Here is a 21,313-nt window from a genome sequence, read left to right as displayed (position 1 = left end):
GTACCATTATTCAAGAAGGGTAGCAGGGATAAACTAGGGGATTACAGGCCGGTGAGTCTAACATCAGTGCTGGGAAACTACTGGAAAAAATTCTGAGGGACAGGATTGATCTCCACTTGGAGAGGCAGGGATTAATCAGGGATAGTCAGCATGGCTTTGTCAGGAGGAGATCGTGTCGAACTAACTAATTTGAATTTTTCGAGGCGGCGACGAGATGTGTCGATGAGGGTAAAGCAGTTGATCTGGTCTACATGGACTTCAGTAAGGCTTTTGAGAAGGTCCCGCATGGGAGATTGGTTAAGGAGGTAAGAGCCCATGGGATCCAGCACAATTTGGCAAATTGGATTCAAAATTGGTTTTGTGTCAGGAGGCAGAGGGTAATGGTCAAGAGTTGTTTCTGCGAGTGGAAGCCTGTGACCAGTGGTGTACCGCAGGCATAGTACTGGGACCCTTGCTACTTTGTAGTGTACATTAATGATTTAGACGTGAATATAGGAGGTATGATCAGTAAGTTCGCAGATGACACGAAAATTGGTGGTGTCGTAAATAGTGAGGAGGAAAGCCTTAGATTACAGGACGATATAGATGGGCTGGTAAGATGGGAGGAGCAGTGGCAAATGGAATTTAATCCTGAGAAGTGAGAGGTGATTTTGGGAGGACTAACAAGACAAGCATATATACAATGGATGGTCGGACTCTAGGAAGTACAGAGGGACCTTGGTGTACTTGTCCATAGATCACTGAAGGCAGCAGCACAGGTAGATAAGGTGGTTAGGAAGGCACATGGGATACTTGTCTTCATTAGCCGAGGCATAGACTATAGGAGCAGGAAGGTTATGATGGAGCTGTATAAAACACTAGTTAGGGCACAGCTGGAGTACTGTGTACAGTTCTGGTCACCACACTATAGGAAGGATGCGACTGCACTGGAGAGGGCGTAGAGGAGATTCACCAGGATGTTGCCTGGGCTGGAGCATTTCAGCTATGAAGAGAGACTGAAAAGGCTAAGGTTGTTTTCCTTTGAGCAGAGAAGGCCAAGGGGAGATATGATTGAGGTATACAAAATTATGAGGGGCATTGATAGGTTAGATAGGAAGAAACTTTTTCCCTTAGCGGAGGTGTCAATAACCAGGGGGCATAGATTTAAGGTAAGGTGCAGGAGGTTTAGAGGGGATTTGAGGAAAAATGTTTTCACCCAGAGGATGGTTGGAATCTGGAACGCACTGCCTGAAGAGGTGGTAGAGGCAGGAACCCTCTCAACATTTAAGAAGTATTTAGATGAGCACTTGAAACGCCATAGCATACAGGGCTACGGGCCAAGTGCTGGAAAATGGGATTAGAATAGTTAGGTACTTTATGGCTGGCACAGACACGATGGGCTGAAGGGCCTATTTCTGTGCTGTATAACTCTATGACTCTAACAGGCAACAATGTTGGACATATGGCCTTAATTCTCATTCACATGATGATTTTTTGCATGCGTTTGTTGGTAAAGTGTTGAGGTGAAAAAGCACAGTATGTTCTGATCTTTGCACATGATATGCTTCCTTAGTTACTGCTTACTGGTCATCATCTGCTAAACTGGTTTGCAACACAGGGTGAAAATGTTGGATTTTAGCACCATGGAGACACCAAAAATATTGTATGGAGAGGGGAGCTGTCACCATGGTCACTCGTCCAATCAGACTCAACACTCCAGGCCAGCAAAGGTAAGCAACCTGAACCAATAAGGAGCGGCTCTAATAGGTCATGACAAAGGGCAAGGAGCATCCAACCATGCTCAGGATCGAGAGCAGGGGTGCATCCTAGCCCAGCAACTCAATTCAGACAACATTTATATTCTAGTGCGGCAGCCTGAATCCAATGTCTCATTCCCAACCTGATAGTTAAGCGCAACAGAGACAGCCAGCCTCCCCAGAGGAGGGAGCCTCACTCCACATCACTCGAGTCAGTCTGGGCTTCAACACTGGATTTACACTACACTACTTCAGTATTGGTGGGTAGCTGAAACTGCAGTTAATGAAAAGAAAACTTTATATACATTCACACAGTTATCAAACCTTCAATAGGCAAAAAACCTTATACTCTTCTAGATTATGAAATGCACAGTGTAAACTGAGTTAGATAATTTTCATTACACCCTTCAATACTCCAAGTGCTGGCATGTGTGTACACTTGGTTTCAGCTGCATGCAACAGCAAGGATCATTAAGATGTCTACTGCCTTGAAGGCTACACACACCGATTTCTATACAATAATTGTGGCCGCTTTTTACAGCAGTCATTTTCTGCACCAGTGAAGGGAGGCATTACTTTACATGGGCTCCAGTAGCCTGGATCTGCTGAAGATCCACTTAATGTCAATCATCTATCATCATGGCAGTCTCCATGCTCCTGCCCCAGGGAATGCAACAAAACCTGGGAAAACAGCCTAATTAATTTCATGGAAAACAGACTTAAATGACTCTGCGACTATATAAAAAATCTATTATATTCTAAACTTGCTTATATGACTGTGCGAGGCTTCTATATTCATCAGGTGTGGTTAGTTAGTAATGGATCCATTCCCAGGAAACTAAGGCAGGCTCCACCTTGCTCCGAGCCATGACAAAGTATTCAGTGGCTTTCAGGTCTTCAAAAGTATAAACAATGATAAATAAATGCTTGTATGTGCATGCACATGTGTGGAGAGAGAATATGCATGCCAAACTATATGCTCAGAAAACGGTGGCACAGTGGTTAGCACCGCAGCCTCACAGCTCCAGCGACCCGGGTTCAGTTCTGGGTACTGCCTGTGCCGAGTTTGCAAGTTCTCCGTGACCGTGTGGGTTTCCGCCGGGTGCTCCGGTTTCCTCCCACAGCCAAAGACTTGCAGGTTGATAAGTAAATTGGCCATTGTAAATTGCCCCTAGTGTAGGTAGGTGGTAGGAGAATGGTGGGGATGTGGTAGGGAATATGGGATTAATGTAGGATTAGTATAAATGGGTGGTTGTTGGTCAACACAGACGCGGTGGGCCGAAGGGCCTGTTTCAGCGCTGTATCTCTAAATAAAAATAATAAAATAAAAGTTGTTAATCAGCTTTAGATGGTGATGATGCATCCCCACAAAAGTCAACAGCTCAGGAAAAGAATGTACAACTGAGAAACAGGCTGAAATAAAGGCCTATTAAGGCCACTAAATACTAAATTCCTTTTTTATTATATGTGATTTTTGTTATTGTTTTGGGATCACGTTCCACAATTCAGTGTGTTTTTCTGTGAAAATTGAAAGCTTTACCTGGAGTTTAGTTTGATAACAGACATTATGAAGATACTGAAGTCAGAACAAAAAGCCTTCAATGCATCTCCATTGAGCAGTAATAACTATTCCCAACTACCTAAAAGTCACTCTGTGGAGTCGCAACAGAAGCAAGTCCTGCAAATGCTGCAGACACTGAACATACTTCATCCACAGTGCTTAACATGCTACTCATGTTTGAAAACTATTAGCCCAAGTAATTAACTAAGTCTCACTGTGAAGTCAACATGGAGCATTAAAAGAAATAACGTACATTTATATAGTGCCTTTCGTTACCTCCAGATGCCCCAAAGCAGCTCCCAGCCAATTACTTTTGAAGTGTATTTGTGCAAGGTAGGGAAACACAGTGGCCAATTTACACACAACCAATTTCTGCAAACTATAATGAAATAAATGACCAGGTAACCGGTTTTTAAATAAATTAAATTGAGGGATAAATATAGGCCAGGACACTAGGAGAAATCTCCTGCTCTGCTTAGAGTAGTGCGAGGGAACCTTTTATGTCTGCTTGAAAAGATGGACAGGGCCTCAGTTTAACATCTTATGTTAAAAGAAGCATCTCCGACAGTGAGTCACTCCCTCAGCACTCAACCTCTGGAACCCATGACCACCTGACTTAAAGGTGAGAATGCTACCACTGAGCCAAGGTTGGCACATATGCTTGAGTTCTGCACACATTACTAGCTCATGCAAAGTTGCTGCTTACTAAGCTTTTACAAATTCTTAAAATCGCATTTTTTGGTCAATTTTTCTGACTTGTGGGGATGGTAGAAGAATGGAACATTTACACAGGGTACAACTGCTGTTATTTTACTAAATGCTGATTTTAAATTACTTACAAACAGATACATATAATAAAGTTTATTTGGAAAGAATCAAATGACAGGATGTAGGAGGCCCAATGTTATCCATCCAAAGACTATTTATGTCCTGCACTCACTTTTATTGTTTTTCCCCACAGACAGTGCAAACAGGACGTTTGATAACTACAAAGTCACCAAATATTGAATGGAGAGATATCCACAAAAAAAATCTGATCGTGTTTTTGGGATCCTTAAGGGGGAGGGGGAGCACCCCCAAGTCGTGGTCCACATAGGCACCAACGACATAGGTAGGAAGAGAGATGGGGATTTAAGGCAGAAATTCAGGGAGCTAGGGTGGAAGCTTAGAGCGAGAACAACCAGAGTTGTTATCTCTGGGTTGTTGCCCGTGCCACGTGCTAGCGAAGAGAGGAATAGGGAGAGAGAGGAGTTGAACACGTGGCTGCAGGGATGGTGTAGGAGGGAGGGTTTTGGTTTCCTGGATAATTGGGGCTCTTTCTGGGGTAGGTGGGACCTCTACAAACAGGATGGTCTTCACCTGAACCAGAGGGGTACCAATATCCTGGGGGGGGGAGATTTGTTAGTGCTCTTTGGGGGGGTTTAAACTAAATCAGCAGGGGAATGGGAACCTAAATTGTAGTTCCAGTGTACAGGCTGTTGAGAGTAGTGAGGTAGGGGATAAGGTTACAGGGACGCAAGAGGGCACTGGCAAGCAAGAACTTGGTTTAAAGTGTGTCTACTTCAACGCCAGGAGCATCCGGAATAAGGTGGGTGAGCTTGCAGCATGGGTTGGTACCTGGGATCCTGATGTTGTGGCCATTTCAGAGACATGGGTAGAGCAGGGGCAGGAATGGATGTTGCAGGTTCCGGGATTTAGATGTTTCAGTTATAACAGAGAAGAGGGTAAAAGAGGGGGGGGTGTGGCATTGTTAATCAAGGAAAGTATTACAGCGGCAGAAAGGACGTTTGAGGACTCGTCTACTGAGGTAGTATGAGCCAAGGTTAGAAACAGGAGAGGAGAGGTCACCCTGTTGGGAGTTTTCTATAGACCTCCGAATAGTTCCAGAGATGTAGAGGAAAGGATAGCGAAGATGATTCTCGACAGGAGCGAGAGTAACAGGGTAGTGGTTATGGGGGACTTTAACTTTCCAAATATTGACTGGAAATACTATAGTTCGAGTACTTTAGATGGGTCAGTTTTTGTCCAGTGTGTGCAGGAGGGTTTTCTGACACAGTATGTGGACAGGCCAACCAGGGGCGATGCCACATTGGATTTGGTACTGGGTAATGAACCCGGCCAGGTGTTCGATTTAGATGTAGGTGTGCACTTTGGCGATAGTGATCACAATTCGGTTAGGTTTACCTTAGCGATGGGCAGGGACAGGTATATACCGCAGGGCAAGAATTATAGCTGGGGGAAAGGAAATTATGAAGCGATTAGGCAAGATTTAGGATGTGTAGGATGGGGAAGGAAACTGCAGGGGATGGGCACAAACGAAATGTGGAGCTTATTCAAGGAGCAGCTAATGCGTGTCCTTGATAAGTATGTACCTGTCAGACAGGGAGGAAGTTGTCGAGCGAGGGAGCCGTGGTTTACTCAAGAAGTTGAAGCGCTTGGCAAGAGGAAGAGGGCGGCTTATGTTAGGATGAGACGAGAAGGCTCAGTTAGGGCGCTTGAGAGTTACAAGCTAGCCAGGAAGGATCTAAAGGGAGGGCTAAGAAGAGCAAGGAGAGGACACGAGAAGTCATTGGCGGATAGGATCAAAGAAAACCCTAAGGCTTTCTATAGGTATATCAGGAATAAAAGAATGATAAGAGTTAGAACAGGGCCAATCAAGGATAGTAGTGGGAAGTTGTGTGCGGAATCAGAGGAGATAGGGGAAGCGTTAAATGAATATTTTTCGTCAGCATTTACAGTAGAGAAAGAAAATGTTGCCGAGGAGATTACTGAGATACAGCCTACTAGGCTAGATGGGATTGAGATTCACAAGGAGGAGGTGTTAGCAATTTTGGAAAGAGTGAAAATAGATAAGTCCCCTGGGCCAGATGGGATTTATCCTAGGATTCTCTGGGAAGCCAGGGAGGAGATTGCAGAGCCGTTGTTGTTGATCTTTATGTCGTCATTGTCGACAGGAGTAGTGCCGGAGGACTGGAGGATAGCAAATGTTGTCCCCTTGTTCAAGAAGGGGAGTAGAGACAGCCCTGGTAATTATAGACCTGTGAGCCTTACTTCGGTTGTGGGTAAAATGTTGGAAAGGGTTATAAGAGATAGGATTTATAATCATCTTGAAAAGAATAAGTTCATTTGCGATAGTCAGCACGGTTTTGTGAAAGGTAGGTCGTGCCTCACAAACCTTATTGAGTTTTTCGAGAAGGTGACCAAACAAGTGGATGAGGGTAAAGCCGTGGATGTGGTGTATATGGATTTCAGTAAGGCGTTTGATAAGGTTCCCCACGGTAAGCTATTGCAGAAAATACGGAAGTATGGGGTTGAAGGTGATTTAGAGCTTTGGATCAGAAATTGGCTTGCTGAAAGAAGACAGAGGGTGGTGGTTGATGGCAAATGTTCATCCTGGAGTTTAGTTACTAGTGGTGTACCGCAAGGTTCTGTTTTGGGGCCACTGCTGTTTGTCATTTTTATAAATGACCTGGATGAGGGTGTAGAAGGGTGGGTTAGTAAATTTGCGGATGACACGAAGGTCGGTGGAGTTGTGGATAGTGTCGAAGGGTGTTGTAGGGTACAGAGGGACATAGATAGGCTGCAGAGCTGGGCTGAGAGATGGCAAATGGAGTTTAATGCGGAGAAGTGTGAGGTGATTCACTTTGGAAGGAGTAACAGCAATGCAGAGTACTGGGCTAATGGGAAGATTCTTGGTAGTGTAGATGAGCAGAGAGATCTTGGTGTCCAGGTACATAAATCCCTGAAAGTTGCTACCCAGGTTAATAGGGCTGTTAAGAAGGCATATGGTGTGTTAGCTTTTATTAGTAGGGGGATCGAGTTTCGGAGCCACGAGGTCATGATGCAGCTGTACAAAACTCTGGTGAGGCCGCACCTTGAGTATTGCGTGCAGTTCTGGTCACCGCATTATAGGAACGATGTGGAAGCTTTGGAAACGGTGCAGAGGAGATTTACTAGGATGTTGCCTGGTATGGAAGGAAGGTCTTACGAGGAAAGGCTGAGGGACTTGGGGTTGTTTTCGTTAGAGAGAAGGAGGAGGAGAGGTGACTTAATAGAGACATACAAGATAATCAGAGGGTTAGATAGGGTGGATAGTGGGAGTCTTTTTCCTCGGATGATGATGGCAAACACGAGGGGACATAGCTTTAAGTTGAGGGGTGAAAGATATAGGACAGATGTCAGAGGTAGTTTCTTTACGCAGAGAGTAGTAGGGGCGTGGAACGCCCTGCCTGCAACAGTACTAGACTCGCCAACTTTAAGGGCATTTAAGTGGTCATTGGATAGACATATGGATGAAAATGGAATAGTGTAGGTCAGATGATCGGCGCAACATCGAGGGCCGAAGGGCCTGTACTGCGCTGTAATATTCTAAAAGACCAGTAAAACTCCTGCTCCTCACACAAAATGAGCAGAGGCGCGAGATAAGTGTTACTCAGGAACACAAACACACAGAATCAGCAGACTGGATAAAACTCCTGTATCCATATATGCATTCTCCCCACCACACCAGAAGAGGTTGAAAAAGGTCAAATGAAGCAATCTACAACTACAAAACCACAATGAAAATGGTAAAAAAAAAAATTGTTGCTGGCTTAATTATTTTTTGCAATGGCTACAAGCATTAGTTAGCAGCTGTAACAGTGGGCGATATTTTATGTAATCAGAATTCTAATATGGTCCAAACTAGGCCAGAATCTGATGTCTACACTGGATGTGACAACCACCTGCCTATAATTTAATGATTCCATTGTATATATAGCACAATTTCTTTCTTCTCTCGGTATGTGTCCCATAACTATTCATCTGCCCTCTAGGCTTCTAGCATTACTACTACTCAGTGTGAAGCTGCAACTTTCAACCTTTGCCTAGAATGCTTTCGAAGTCTCACTAAATGAGCATTTTTTAAAAATTCGTTTGTGGGATGTGGGCGTCGCTGGCTAGGCCAGCATTTATTGCCCATCCCTAATTGCCCTTGGCTTGCTCGGCCATTTCAGAGGGTCTGCAGTCACATGTAGGCCAGACCAGGTAAAGATGGCAGATGTTCTTCCCTAAAAGGACATTAGTGAACCAGATGGGTTTTTACAACAATTGACAATGGTTCATGGTCACCATTGGACTCGCTTTGAATTCCAGATTTTCTTTTATTAATTTGACTCAAATTTCACCATCTGCTGTGGTCGGATTCAAACCCATGCCCCCAGGACATAAGCCTGGGCTCTGGATTACTAATCCAATGACATGACCACTACACCACCGCCTCCCCAGTATTCACACTGGGTAATGGGGAGTGATCAACTTGCCCTGTATGTATTGTGTGCAGTGTCTACCATAGGTGCTTGATATTTCAGCATGTACAGAGAAGAGATAAGATGCAATGGATTGGGAGGATATCTTGCATATGGTAAAATACACATACATTTGAGACTGCACAGATGTAGCATGAGCAAAGGCCAGAACTGCTGATTGCTCACTTACAAGGCAGCCAATTGTCACTGATAACAGGCTGACATTGAGTAAAGGAGAGAAAGAGAAAGAGTCAGGGAGAAATTACTATGACGCTATGAGTGAGCCAGGGGAGGAGAAAAAGACTGAATGAAAGAGGGAGAAAGAAAGACTGAGATGGCTTAAAAGAGTGGCAAACAGATTGTAAGGAAGCACAAGAGAGCCAGACAGTTACTGGGTGTGGGAGAGATGGACTGTGAGTGAGAAAGATGGCGGGAGAGATAGAACATAAGGAGGAGTAGGCCATTCAGCCCCTCAACCCATTCAATAGGATCATGGCTGATCTGTCCCAGTCCTCAACTTCTTTTTCAGGCCTGCTCTGCCTAACCCTCGACTCCCCGAGATTTCAAAAATCTATCTACCTCCTCCTTAAATACATTTAGTGACCTAGCCTCCACAACTCTCTGACGCAGAGAATTCCAGAGATTCACCACCCTCAGAAGAAATTCCTTTGCATCTCAGTTTTAAATGTGTGACCCCTTATTCTGTAATGATGTCCCCTAGTTCAACATTCCCCCACTAGTGGAAACATCTTCTCAACATCTACCCTGTCGAGCCCCCTTAAAATCTTATATGTTTCGATAAGATCACCTCTCATTCTTCTAAACTCCAATGAATAAAGGCCTAACCTGTTTAGCCATTCTTGATAAGACAGCCCCTTGATCCCAGGAATCAGCCTAGTGAACCTTTTCTGAACTGCCTCCAATGCTAGTATATCCTTCTTTAAATACGGGGATAAAATCTGTACGCAGTACTCCAGGTATGGTCTCATCAACACCCTGTACAGTTGTAACAGGACTTCCCTATTTTTAAACTCTAACCCCCTAGCAATAAAAGCCAAAATTCCATTTGCCTTCCTAATTACTTGCTGCACCTGCATACTAACCTTTTGTCACAACATGCCTTCCCACATATTTTTGTATCGTCAGCAGAAGGGTTTTAAAATTTCCCACCATGTGTCGGAATAGTGTGGCCATGTCAAAGTCCTGTATGGCCTACACAGCAACCTTAAGTTTTTCAGTTTATGGTCTTAACAAAAAGACTTAAAATCCCACTGTCTTTCTACTGTCTTCAGCATGTGGTTGTGAATTTTAATAATCATCAATGACACCCAGATTCCCCCCCCCCCCTTCATCTTGTTTGCTAATCTAAACAGAGGACCACCTCACATTATTAATCACATACCTGCAGATTCCCCAGACACAAAAACACACAGTGCACTTATCCATATTTAGGGTTATCTGCCACATAAAGGCTCATTAGTCTAATTTATCTAAATCAGTCAGTAACCTATATATTTGCTCCAAATTCCCAACTCCTGTGCATATTTTCATGTCATCTGCTAATATGTGGATGGTTCCAGTAATACTTTGACACAAATCATTACTGATAGTGGCGAACATCAATGGTCCCAAAAGACAATGCTGGCCACATGCACAATGAAACAACCACCTACTTGCAAGCTTGACACCAGTCACCTACTGGGCATAGTATCTAGCTGCCAATCCCGAATGTACAGAACTCTTTTTTAAACTGAAGTTGGCAATGTAAAGCCTGCCTGGCCGGAAACCCAAATTACTCAAATCAACACCCACCCAATTTCCAGGTGGCTTGATTTTCTTGGTAGGCAGAAGTGTAGGTGTTTTGCGTATAGCAGCCAACTTTCTTAGAGTGCCCTGAAGAAGGGCCACTGACCTGAAACGTTAACTCTGCTTCTCTCTCCACAGATGCTGCCAGACCTGTTGAGTTTTTCCAGCACTTTCTGTTTTTACCTCATATTATATGCCTACCTGTCCTGACCCCAGGACCCATATTTATTGATTCAGTTTTTCTTAGTTATGTCTTCAGCACTGGTTGTTGCCACATAACTGTGCCATCTCTTGGAGTTTGGCTCACGAGCACAAAATCTACCCCTGCGCTAAACCTTTCCTCCGGGTTTGTCAGGGGTGATGGCAAGAACACTTTTTCACACAAAAGGTAGTGGAAATCTAAAACCCTCTCCCGAAAATGAAGAAGCTGATACTGATTAAGCTACTGATATTGAAAATATTGAAACTGAGATGGACAGATTTTTGTTAGACAAAGCGTTTTAAGGGCTATGGAACCAAGGTGGGTTAAGATACAGACCAGACATGATTTAATTAACTGACGGAACAGCCTCGCAGGAGTGAATGTCCTACTCCACTTAATCCATCCAAGCCCCACTGGTGATATCAAGTTGGCTGTCCACAGTGATGAGGTCTTTTGCTCACTTTCACTGTGGAAAGGAGACATCAGCTTAATAAGACCTAGAACACTTCCTGGGAGCAGTCAGATTTCCAAGATTACAGCTTGTAACAGATGCACGCCCCATCGCACCCCGCACCCCCCCATGCACATACCATCTCTTAACAGTCAAGATATACTGCTGTCCAGTAGCAGGCGTGTCCTGGCTTGTCAATGTAGGAAACCTCCACACTCCCATTTTGAGCAGCAGAATGCCTACTTTTTCAGCATCGAGTAGTTGGACTGACTGCTCCGCTGCTCCATCACTTACTCACAGACTTAATGTTGCACTTTCACATTGGCTTTTCACTTACTTCATCTTTGCCTGCACGATTGCACCTCATATTACTTCAAGTCAGCCCTGCACGTGTTGCAAGAGCCAGGCTTTACACAGCAAAAGTGCCCAGAACAGACAGGAGTCGATCCACGTTGATGTGGCTATATATTGGTTACTGGGCAAATAAACTGCTGCTCCACAGAAGGCTAGGCCTGCACAGAGTTACAGCCATCTCTATCGATGACAGCTCAATGATCGACTTTCTCTGTTGAAACTTGTAATTATATTACACACTTTACGAGTCCTTTTATTTAAGATCTATTACAAATGTTTCATGGGACCATGTGTTCATGCCATATTAGGTAGTAAAAGTATACCATATTAGGTAAAGTATTATTGCAATCAGTGTTTCAGGCATAAAATTAACACACTTCTGCCCTGATTTACATAAACCATGCATCAATACCAAGTAAACATTGCACTTTTCATTTTTCTTTAGTTGATTTACTGGAATCTGATACAGGGCTTTTATAGGTTAATTTTTTCCAGCCTCAAGGATAGTCAACATTTGGGAGTATGTCTGCAAACACATGGAGCATAAGACAATTGAACACCATCTGCCTCGATCTGTATCTTATCCATGTGAAGCAACAACTGGGACTATACAGCTCCAGGGCAGGTCAGAGAGCTCATAACAATATTGTCATTAGCCAGACGGAGTCAAGCAATGTCCAAAAAAAAACTGCACTGAAGAACTTAATGAGCATGAATTCATTCCTGTGATCAAACAGCACCATTTAACAGCAGCAAGAACTAGAAACAGTTACATTGGCTATCCCTGTTTGACCTCTATGATTCTGGTCTCATCCTCATTTATGTCCTTTCACTTTAAATAGTTCCCCGACGGAGTGTCCTCCTGGCTTAGACTTGCAATCAGCTTTTCCGAGCAGTCATGGGGCTACACCACTATTAACTTTCCTGAAAAATGCTGAGGGCAAGCAAAGTAGAACAGACGTGTGGCAATCACAAAAGGAAACAAGATGACACAAGAGGTTGCCAATACAAAGTTGAGATGCAATGCAAAGCAGTGAAGTGATGGCACGCGCCGCTGACCTCTAAGAAAGCTGCCCAAAAAGACCTAGCGATCTCTGTGGTATGGATTTCACCTTTGCTGAAATTAATTTCATTCTGGTGTTAGCTCAAGGACATCGCTGGCATCCAGTAACAGTGATATCATCAAGCAGGCGAAGCAACCAATCACACTGCAGAATTCCTTCAGACAGCAAATCAGGAAGTAAAAATCACTGATCATCAGTCACCTCAATCATTTTAGAGATCAAAATAAATATTCAAACATTCACATAGGATTGCGGTATAAATGGATATCATAAAGCTTAAAAAATTTTTTTTTAATTCTGTGGATGTTTTTTTAAACTGTAATGAAGAAATTTGACCTTCCGCTAATTGAAACTTTGTTTTTCAGGGCCAGAGAGGCTATTCAGCAGAAATTCTGAACTTAGTACACTGTTAAAAACCCAGTTATACCTCATTCAACAAGACGTAACTTATTCAAGGATTTTTACAGTGTGGCTAATAGTGTAAAAGCGGAAGTTCATGCCAATTCAAGTGATTTCAAAGTATTTCCATCTGCAGGGACTTTGCAACAGAGTTCCCTGTGGAGGAGCAAGGAATCACTGACAGCAACTTCTGGATTTCCGTGTTTGACTGCGCATGTGCAGATGCCAGATGTTGCTCTCAGTTTCGCAGTTGTAACGACGGCGAACACTGGCAGTTTTGCCATCATTACAACCACAAAATGTGGGCCATTGCTTAATATAACTGCCAAGCTTAAATGACTTAAGGTTGCCAACCCTACAGGACACTGCTGCGAGCAATTCTAGTGTCAAATCACAGGAGAATTAAAGAATTGAGTCTTTTTCAGTTTCTTTGAACACTTCTGTTCATTAGTTACAAAGATATTGGAGATGGGAACAAGGGTTGTGTGACTGACAGTCAAGAATCATCCAATTGGGTAATGAGGAGTTTTTTTGCTTTCCAATTGGAGCGAGATGATGTGTAACCTGAGGATGAATGTTTTGGACGACCTATGGTGCAAATGTGAGGGGCGAGGCAGTTGGAGGCGTGAGTTCATGTGATGAAACCTCCAAGAATACATTCAACCAGAGTTGGCAACCTTATGGTTTATTCACATCTAAACTCGAAGAGGATGGTTCTTTTCATTATTCCCCTCTCCCAGGCGCATTCGATTCTAGGGCACTTGGTTTATTTTATGTTTTACAAAGATCACCATGGTTGTCAGCTCTGCTGAGATTTTATCAAGTCCCAAAATGGCCAGTTCAAAGCAAGAGGAGCGGAACTCCTCAATGGTTCCATGAATAAATGCATCAATAGAGTATTAAACCATACAAAGAAGGTTCAAACCTTGCTTCAGGTTGAGTTAGCTGATCACCCCCCAAGACAGTTGTCCAGGGTCCCTGGGTTAAGGGAAAAAATAAACAGCTAAAATTCTTGCACTTGATGCATATATGTGAGGATAGGATCAGGGTCCTACATAATTTCTTATACCAGTAGACATTTGCAGCTATGCCAGTACAGCCCCATAGTTACTGGCACCTACGGTGGAGCTCCATGGTTAGTGATGCCCATCATTGCAGAGCTCCATATTTACGGACACTCATCATGTTGGAGCTCCATAGATTCTGTCATTTCAAAAGATAGGAGCCCTACAGTTGCTGGTGCTCACCCTGGGTGAAACACAGCATTTAGAATTTTGCGCTTATTATTCTACCAAGAGGGTGAGCGTGAAGACATATAGTATTTACTGCCCCAAATCAACCAATTCTTACTGGTTAATTTAGCGTTCAATTACAACCACAAGACTTGACTAACATATTTGTATGACATCTCCCTATCTGCTATTTTAACAGAGCTATGAAATAAACTAAGAGCAACCTAATATAAACTCAAACTGTCTGGAGCTACTGTTAGGCTATGGAGCCCCAAGCTTCACTGCCAAAGCTTCATGACTGAAGGAAACACAAATTGAAAATTTCACTTGTTTGCTGTTTTGGTGGTTGTGATTTTTTTTTTTAAATAAAAGAACTATATAGTTCCCCAGTAAGTGAAATAATTAGTAAAGGACAAAACAGTGCAGTTGGGAGGGCAACAAAATAATATTTTTTACAACTCAAGAAAACATTGGTCTTGATTCAGGCAATAGGATCTTCTCGCACCCGCCATTCCCTTTGATGCAGAACTTTGCTTATTGAGGGACAGGAAGAAAGTCTCAGTGGTAAATTAAACTAATTTGTACTGATTGCCATTTCCCCATCTTTCAAATTGAAATACCACATGCTGTTCTGTAATATTTTTCATCTAGATAATTAGATGTGTTGCTTTGCCAAAATATGTAATTTCAGGGCTGCTTTATATTTCTTATGCTTGTATTTCAACTGCATCAAAGATTGTCATTTCGGCATTTTCCACAGTGCAATTTTGCTCTTCGTAATGCCTTAAATCAGGAGCACAAACACTGCTGCACCTAGCCCAATAAAAATTACTGATGAGTAAATTGATCCTAATCAGGCTGGAATTCGAAGCATCTCAAAGAAATCTTCCAAAATGAATATGAACATATAATGTTAGCCTATACACAGTAATGTTTTGAATACAGTTCAAATGTGCATCATCACCATAGTTTTTAAAATGAAGCTTGATCAAATTAGTGCATTTGCATTTTAGAAAAACTTGACACTGAGTAATGGCACTTGGACATTTGCTACAGTGCAATTTTGCTATTAATTCCTTAGTCAGAAAATCAACCTCAGCTACCTAATCTAATTAAAGAAATTACTGGCACATAGGTTGGCTCCTCGTCAGGCAAGAATTGGCAGCAAATTAGACTACATTCCAAAATTAATACATTTAAATGTCTCAATCCATAGACTGGAAGGTTCCAAGGTTACAGTTCAAGCAGTCAATGGGGCGACACAGTGGCGCATGGGGCGGCACAGTGGCGCAGTGGTTAGCACCGCAGCCTCATAGCTCCAGCAACCCAGGTTCAATTCTGGGTACTGCCTGTGCGGAGTTTGCAAGTTCTCCCTGTAACCGCATGGGTTTCCACCGGGTGCTCCGGTTTCCTCCCACAGCCAAAGACTTGCAGGTTGATAGGTAAATTGGCCATTATAAATTGCCCCTAGTGTAGGTAGGTGGTAGGGGAATTGAGGGAAGTTGGGGATGTGGTAGGAATATGGGTTAATGTAGGATTAGTATAAATGGGTGGTTGATGGCCGGCACAGACTCGGTGGGCCGAAGGGCCTGTTTCAGTGCTGTATCTCTAAATAAAATAAATAATATTTAACTCAAGATTTTAAAGTTTGATTCAATTAATTATTTTCAACAACTTTGTTTTGATTTCTGAAAGAAGAATCAGAAAATTTTGAAAATATTCAGCTGGTCTGTCAGCATCTGTGGACAGATAAACGGAGTGATGTTTCAGGTTGATATTCCTTTACAACCCATGATAATTTGATTTCAATAACAGCAAAATACTGCAGATGCTGGAACTCTGAAATGAGAACAGAAAGTGCTGGAAATACTCAGCAGGTCTGGCAGCAACTATGTAGCAAACAACAGAATTAATGTTTCAGGTCTGAGTTAGAAATGTAACAATCTTTCAGCAAGTGAAAGCGGGGGCAGAGAAAGAAGAGGAGGGAAGGACTGGGATAGGACGGGGGGGGGGGGGGCGGTGGAGGAAAGAGATTGAATGACAGATGTCATGGAACAGAATGCAAATAGAGTGCTAAATAATTGTCGCGAAAGACAAAGCTAGAGTCCAGAGAGAGTGTTAATGGCAGAATAATGAACAGCTCTGTATGAAAGCAAAAACACGAAAAACAAGTTTAAGACTAGAACATGGTTAAAAAATAATCAAAAAATAATGGGGCTCATGGTCTGAAATTGTTGAACTCAATGCGTCCAGAAAGCTGTAGCGTGCCTAATCGAAAGATGAAGTGCTGTTCCTCGAGCTTGCGTTGATGTTCACTGGAACACTGCAGAAGGCAGAGGATAGAAATGTGGGCATGAGAAAAAGCTGGTGAATTGAAATGGCAAGCAACCGGAAACTTGGGATCATGCTTGCAGACTGAGCGGAAATATTTTGCAAAGCGGTCAGCCAATCTGCCTTTGGTCTCCCCAGTGTTTAGGAGACCGCAGTGTGAGCAGCGAATACAGTATACTAAATTGAAAGTAGTACAAATAAAATTGCTGCTTTACCTGGAAGGAGTGTTTGGGGCCTTGGATGGTGAGGTGAGAGGAGATAAAAGGGCAGGCATTACACCTCCTGCGATTGCATAGAAAGGTGCTATGGGAAGGGGATGATGTGTTGGGAGTGATGGAGAAGTGGACCAGTTTCCCGCAGAGGGAATGATTCCTTTAGCATGCTGACGGGGAGGGGAGGAGAGGAGATTATGTTTTTGGTAGTGGCATCACGCCGGAGGTGGCAGAACTGGCAGAGGATGATCCTTTGGATGTAGAAGCTGCTGGGGTGGAAAGTGAGGACTCGGGGAACCCTGTCGCGGTTCTGGGAAGGAGGGGAATGGGTGAGAACAGAAGTGCGGGACATGGGTCGCACATGGTTGAGGGCCCTGTCAACCACAGTGCGGGGGAATCCTCGTTTGAGGAAAAAGGAAGACATATCAGAAGTGCTGTTGTGGAAGATTGCATCATTAGAACAGATGCGTTGGAGGAGGAGATACTGGGAGAATGGAATGGAATCCTTAGAGGAGGCAGGGTGTAAGGCAGGGTCGAGGTAGCTGTGGGAGTCGGTGGGCTTATAATAAATACAAGTGTCCTCGGTACCTTGCTGTACGGCAGCGAGGCCTGGACTTCACTGCCTCCAGAGATTCCTTAGCATCAGGTGGCAGGACCGTATCTCCAACACAGAAGTCCTCGAGGTGGCCAACATCCCCAGCATATACACCCTACTGAGCCAGTGACGCTTGAGATGGCTTGGCCATGTGAGCCTCATGGAAGATGGCAGGATCCCCAAAGACACATTGTATAGCGAGCTCGTCACCGGTATCAGACCCACCAGCCGTCCATGTCTCCGCTTTAAAGACGTCTGCAAACGCGACATGAAGTCCTGTGACATTGATCACAAGTCGTGGGAATCCATTGCCAGTGATCGCCAGAGCTGGCGCGCAGCCATAAAGGTGGGGCTACAGTGTGGAGAGTCGAAGAGACTTCGCAGTTGGCAGGAAAAAAGACAGAAGCGCAAGGGGAGAGTCAACTGTGTAACAGCCCCGACAACCAATTTTATCTGCAGCACCTGTGGAAGAGTCTGTCACTCTTGAATTGGCCTTTATAGCCACTCCAGGCGCTGCTTCACAAACCACTGACCACCTCCAGGCGATTATCCATTGTCTCTCGTGACAAGGAGGCCAAAGAAGAAGTGGACAGCCTATCCCCAGAGCTGGAGACAGAGAAGTTGAGGAAGGGAAGGTAAATGTCGGAGATGGACCATGTGAAGGTGAGAGAAGGGTGGAAATTGGAAGCAAAGTTGATGTTTTCAAATCGGTAGGGTTGTTTTTGACGTGTTAATGGATCCAGGAAGATTCAGGTCCACTTCTGTTACTGCCTCCAGTTTTAAATTCCAGATCTGGTTCACTTCTTGATGGGAAGGGAGGAAATTTAAGAGGATAAGTCATTTTTTTCCCCCATTGTCACTCATCTGCAACCAGGGACAACAGCACAGGTGTTGGCTGGTGTTGGGGTGGTTGCTGGAATATCTTCCAGCAACTTTCTCATCCAGCATTGGGTGTTTGACTGTCCCACTTGGTTACCATGTGTCAGGGTGAGACACTGGACTATAATTTTTAAACTGACAGGCTAATAAACATACAAAGAATAACTTATTTATCCCAGATTACCAGAGATGAAGCCACAAAAATATAGTGATGAGTCACAGACCACTGCTCTTTTTAAGCATAGCTCTCCACTGGAATCGGTGAAGTTATCCTATTGAATGTACATATGGGCAGGGGATGCAGGCTTTTAATGAGAGATGCAGAGTAAGACAGAAGTGCAAGAGATTTGAAAATGCCATCAGAATCCTGGGCGCAATTAGGATCATGTAACATGTAGGACAACGGCTATTGTAATTGCAGCAGTGTTCCTTGAGGATAACAGCCTCTGTCAAATATTATAGTTTGACACAGAGAACAGCAGTACAATTACACATCAAATTATTCTTAATTAGATAAAGATCTTTTGAAGATAGCACTTCAAGAGGAAACATCAAGCAGGTTATAACTATCTCCTGAAAGCAGAGAATGCAGAGTTGAAATTACTGTTATTTTCTTCAATAATATGTGGCCTTAACTTTATGTGAAGGGACTTGTTAAATTTTGGGTCTATACTTGTGCTGGCTATGTCTCAGTAGAGCTACCAACTGTTGAGGGCCTCTGTCATTAACATTCACACCTGACAATCATTGATGGTGATAGCATTTCCATATATTCATTCTAACACTAATCAGTGGCTAATTTTACCCAATATATATGAAAATCATCATCCAGAAGTTTACATAGAGTAGATACAGTAGCATCCACAACAAAAAGGAACAAATGAAATATGGAAGTATAATCAATATAGTCTCTCAACAATTGAAATGCTGATTACTAAATATTTCTGGACTAACTGTGGGTGGCACCAGCTTCAGAGGAACCTACTTGGATTTTGGCCAATTTCAGATTGGACTCAGGTCTCCGGTCTTCATGCTGTTGGTTAAAGGCCCAATTCTTACCCCAAACTGTGCAAGCAACAGTCAACACAATGCCTTGAGATTATGCAACACTAAATCTATAGTTTGTTGAATTTCAGAGTGAGATATCAAGTTGGCAATATTTGTTTTGCAACAGAAGTTTCTGATGATTGGTAATTCAGTACCAGTTCAGCCTAATTTTACAGAAGGCAGAAGGAATTCTGCATAATGAAAAGAAAGCAATTTAAATAGAAACATATTGTCGCAAATCTATCATAATACTACAAACAATTGAGCTGATATTTCAAGTAAGGCTATCTTCAGGACATTTCTTACTTCTGAGACAGGCTTAGAAATTCAATCAGTCATCGCATATTTTACAGGCGTAAAACGGGCATCAAAGCATTCAAGTGGAAATGTGCCACCTGCCAAATTAGTATATAGCATCAAAAGAGGAAGCCAGGAACCACATCTGAAGCAGGCGTTAGGCCACTTACTTGTATAGGTAAAGGCCCTAATGCCCGTTTGATGTCCCCTTCACGAAACTGGTTTCCCTTCAACACAGCCAGAGGCAAGACGGCTGTATTCAGGAAAACCTGGTCACTCTGCAACCTAACCAACAATCCTTAAAGGGACCGTCGCAATCTGCCACCTGAAGGGCAAGTTTAAAAAAAAATACAAACTTGAATGTGGAGCTGGGATGTACAGGAGTGCTTCTCCCAGGTCCACATTAAAATCACAGGCTGTTGCTGACCATCGGCCATTGTCCCTACCCATCAACACATTGAACTTTCTCAATTATCTCCCTCATTTCCTGACCGCCCCCGGTCATATCCCCATCTCCTGACCGTCTCCCAGTCATGTCCCCATCTCCTGACCGCTCCTCGATCATGTCCCCACCTACAGACTGTCTCCCAGTCACGTCCCCATCTCCTGACCGTCTCTCAGTCACGTCCCCATCTCCTGACCGTCTCCCAGTCACGTCCCCATCTCCTGACCGCCCCCCGGTCACGTCCCCATCTCCTGACCGCCCCCCGGTCACGTCCCCATCTCCTGACCGCCCCCCGGTCACGTCCCCATCTCCTGACCGCCCCCCGGTCACGTCCCCATCTCCTGACCGCCCCCCGGTCACGTCCCCATCTCCTGACCATCTCCCAGTCACGTCCCCATCTCCTGACCGCTCCTCGATCACGTCCCCATCTCCTGACCGTCTCCCAGTCACGTCCCCATCTCCTGACCGCCCCTCGATCACGTACCCATCTCCTGACTGCCCCCCGAGCACCTCCCATCTCCTGACCGCCCCCCAAGCACCTCCCATCTCCTGACCGACCACCGAGCACCTCCCCTTCTCCTGACCGCCCCCGAGCACCTCCCCATCTCCTGACCGCCCCCGAGCACCTCCCCATCTCCTGACCGCCCCCCCGAGCACCTCCCCATCTCCTGACCGCCCCCCCGAGCACCTCCCCATCTCCTGACCGCCCCCGAGCACCTCCCCATCTCCTGACCGCCCCCGAGCACCTCCCCATCTCCTGACCCCCTCCCGATCACGTCGCCATTTCCTGTTCAATCCCCACATCGTCTCCCCCCAACACTCCTGATTACTCCACTCAACTGTGTCATCCACCTCTCCCGATTGCCCCCTCTCCTGATAACTGATTTCTCCCTCACGATTCCCACCCCCAACATTTGCATCCCCCCAGCTCACCCAATCAGCACCTTCCCCACCTCTCCAACAGCCCTCTCTCCCGATAACACCAGACCCTCCCTCTCCCCATTGCGCCGCCCCTACTGATTGCCATGCCCACCCCAATCCCTGCACGCAGTCTTTGCTGGCCTGTGAACTTCTAGCCTATTAAATGCAGGCAAAGTTGGTGTGTTACTGACTATCTCCAGAGCAAAACCAGGAACAGTTATAAATGCAAATGGAGGATAGTTCAACAAAGCCTGCAGAAAAGTTTTGCATTTTAACTTTCAATCTCCCCAAATTTTATTTTGTATCTGGACAGTTACACATGTAATGTACAACTGCTTTTAGATGTTAACTTTATAGACATTGGCAAGAACCCCGAGACAGATTTATCAGGATCCTGGTCAGAAATCTATAACAACAGGTACAAAAAGAAATACTTTTCTCATCTTATAATATCTGCTTTTGAATGCTGCAAAAAAGTACAAAATGATATCCAAAC

General features: G+C 44.2%; 1 protein-coding gene across 6 annotated transcripts in view; it reads right to left on the bottom strand.

Annotated features, from left to right (window-relative positions):
- The window catches only part of kcnma1a (potassium large conductance calcium-activated channel, subfamily M, alpha member 1a), a 787,618-nt gene that overhangs the window by 559,352 nt on the left and 206,953 nt on the right, over positions 1–21,313 (bottom strand). The window lies entirely within an intron of this gene.

The sequence above is a fragment of the Heterodontus francisci genome, chromosome 42 (genome assembly GCF_036365525.1).
Source record: "Heterodontus francisci isolate sHetFra1 chromosome 42, sHetFra1.hap1, whole genome shotgun sequence".
Lineage (NCBI taxonomy): Eukaryota > Metazoa > Chordata > Chondrichthyes > Heterodontiformes > Heterodontidae > Heterodontus > Heterodontus francisci.
This window is presented reverse-complemented; position numbering and strand designations above follow the sequence as displayed.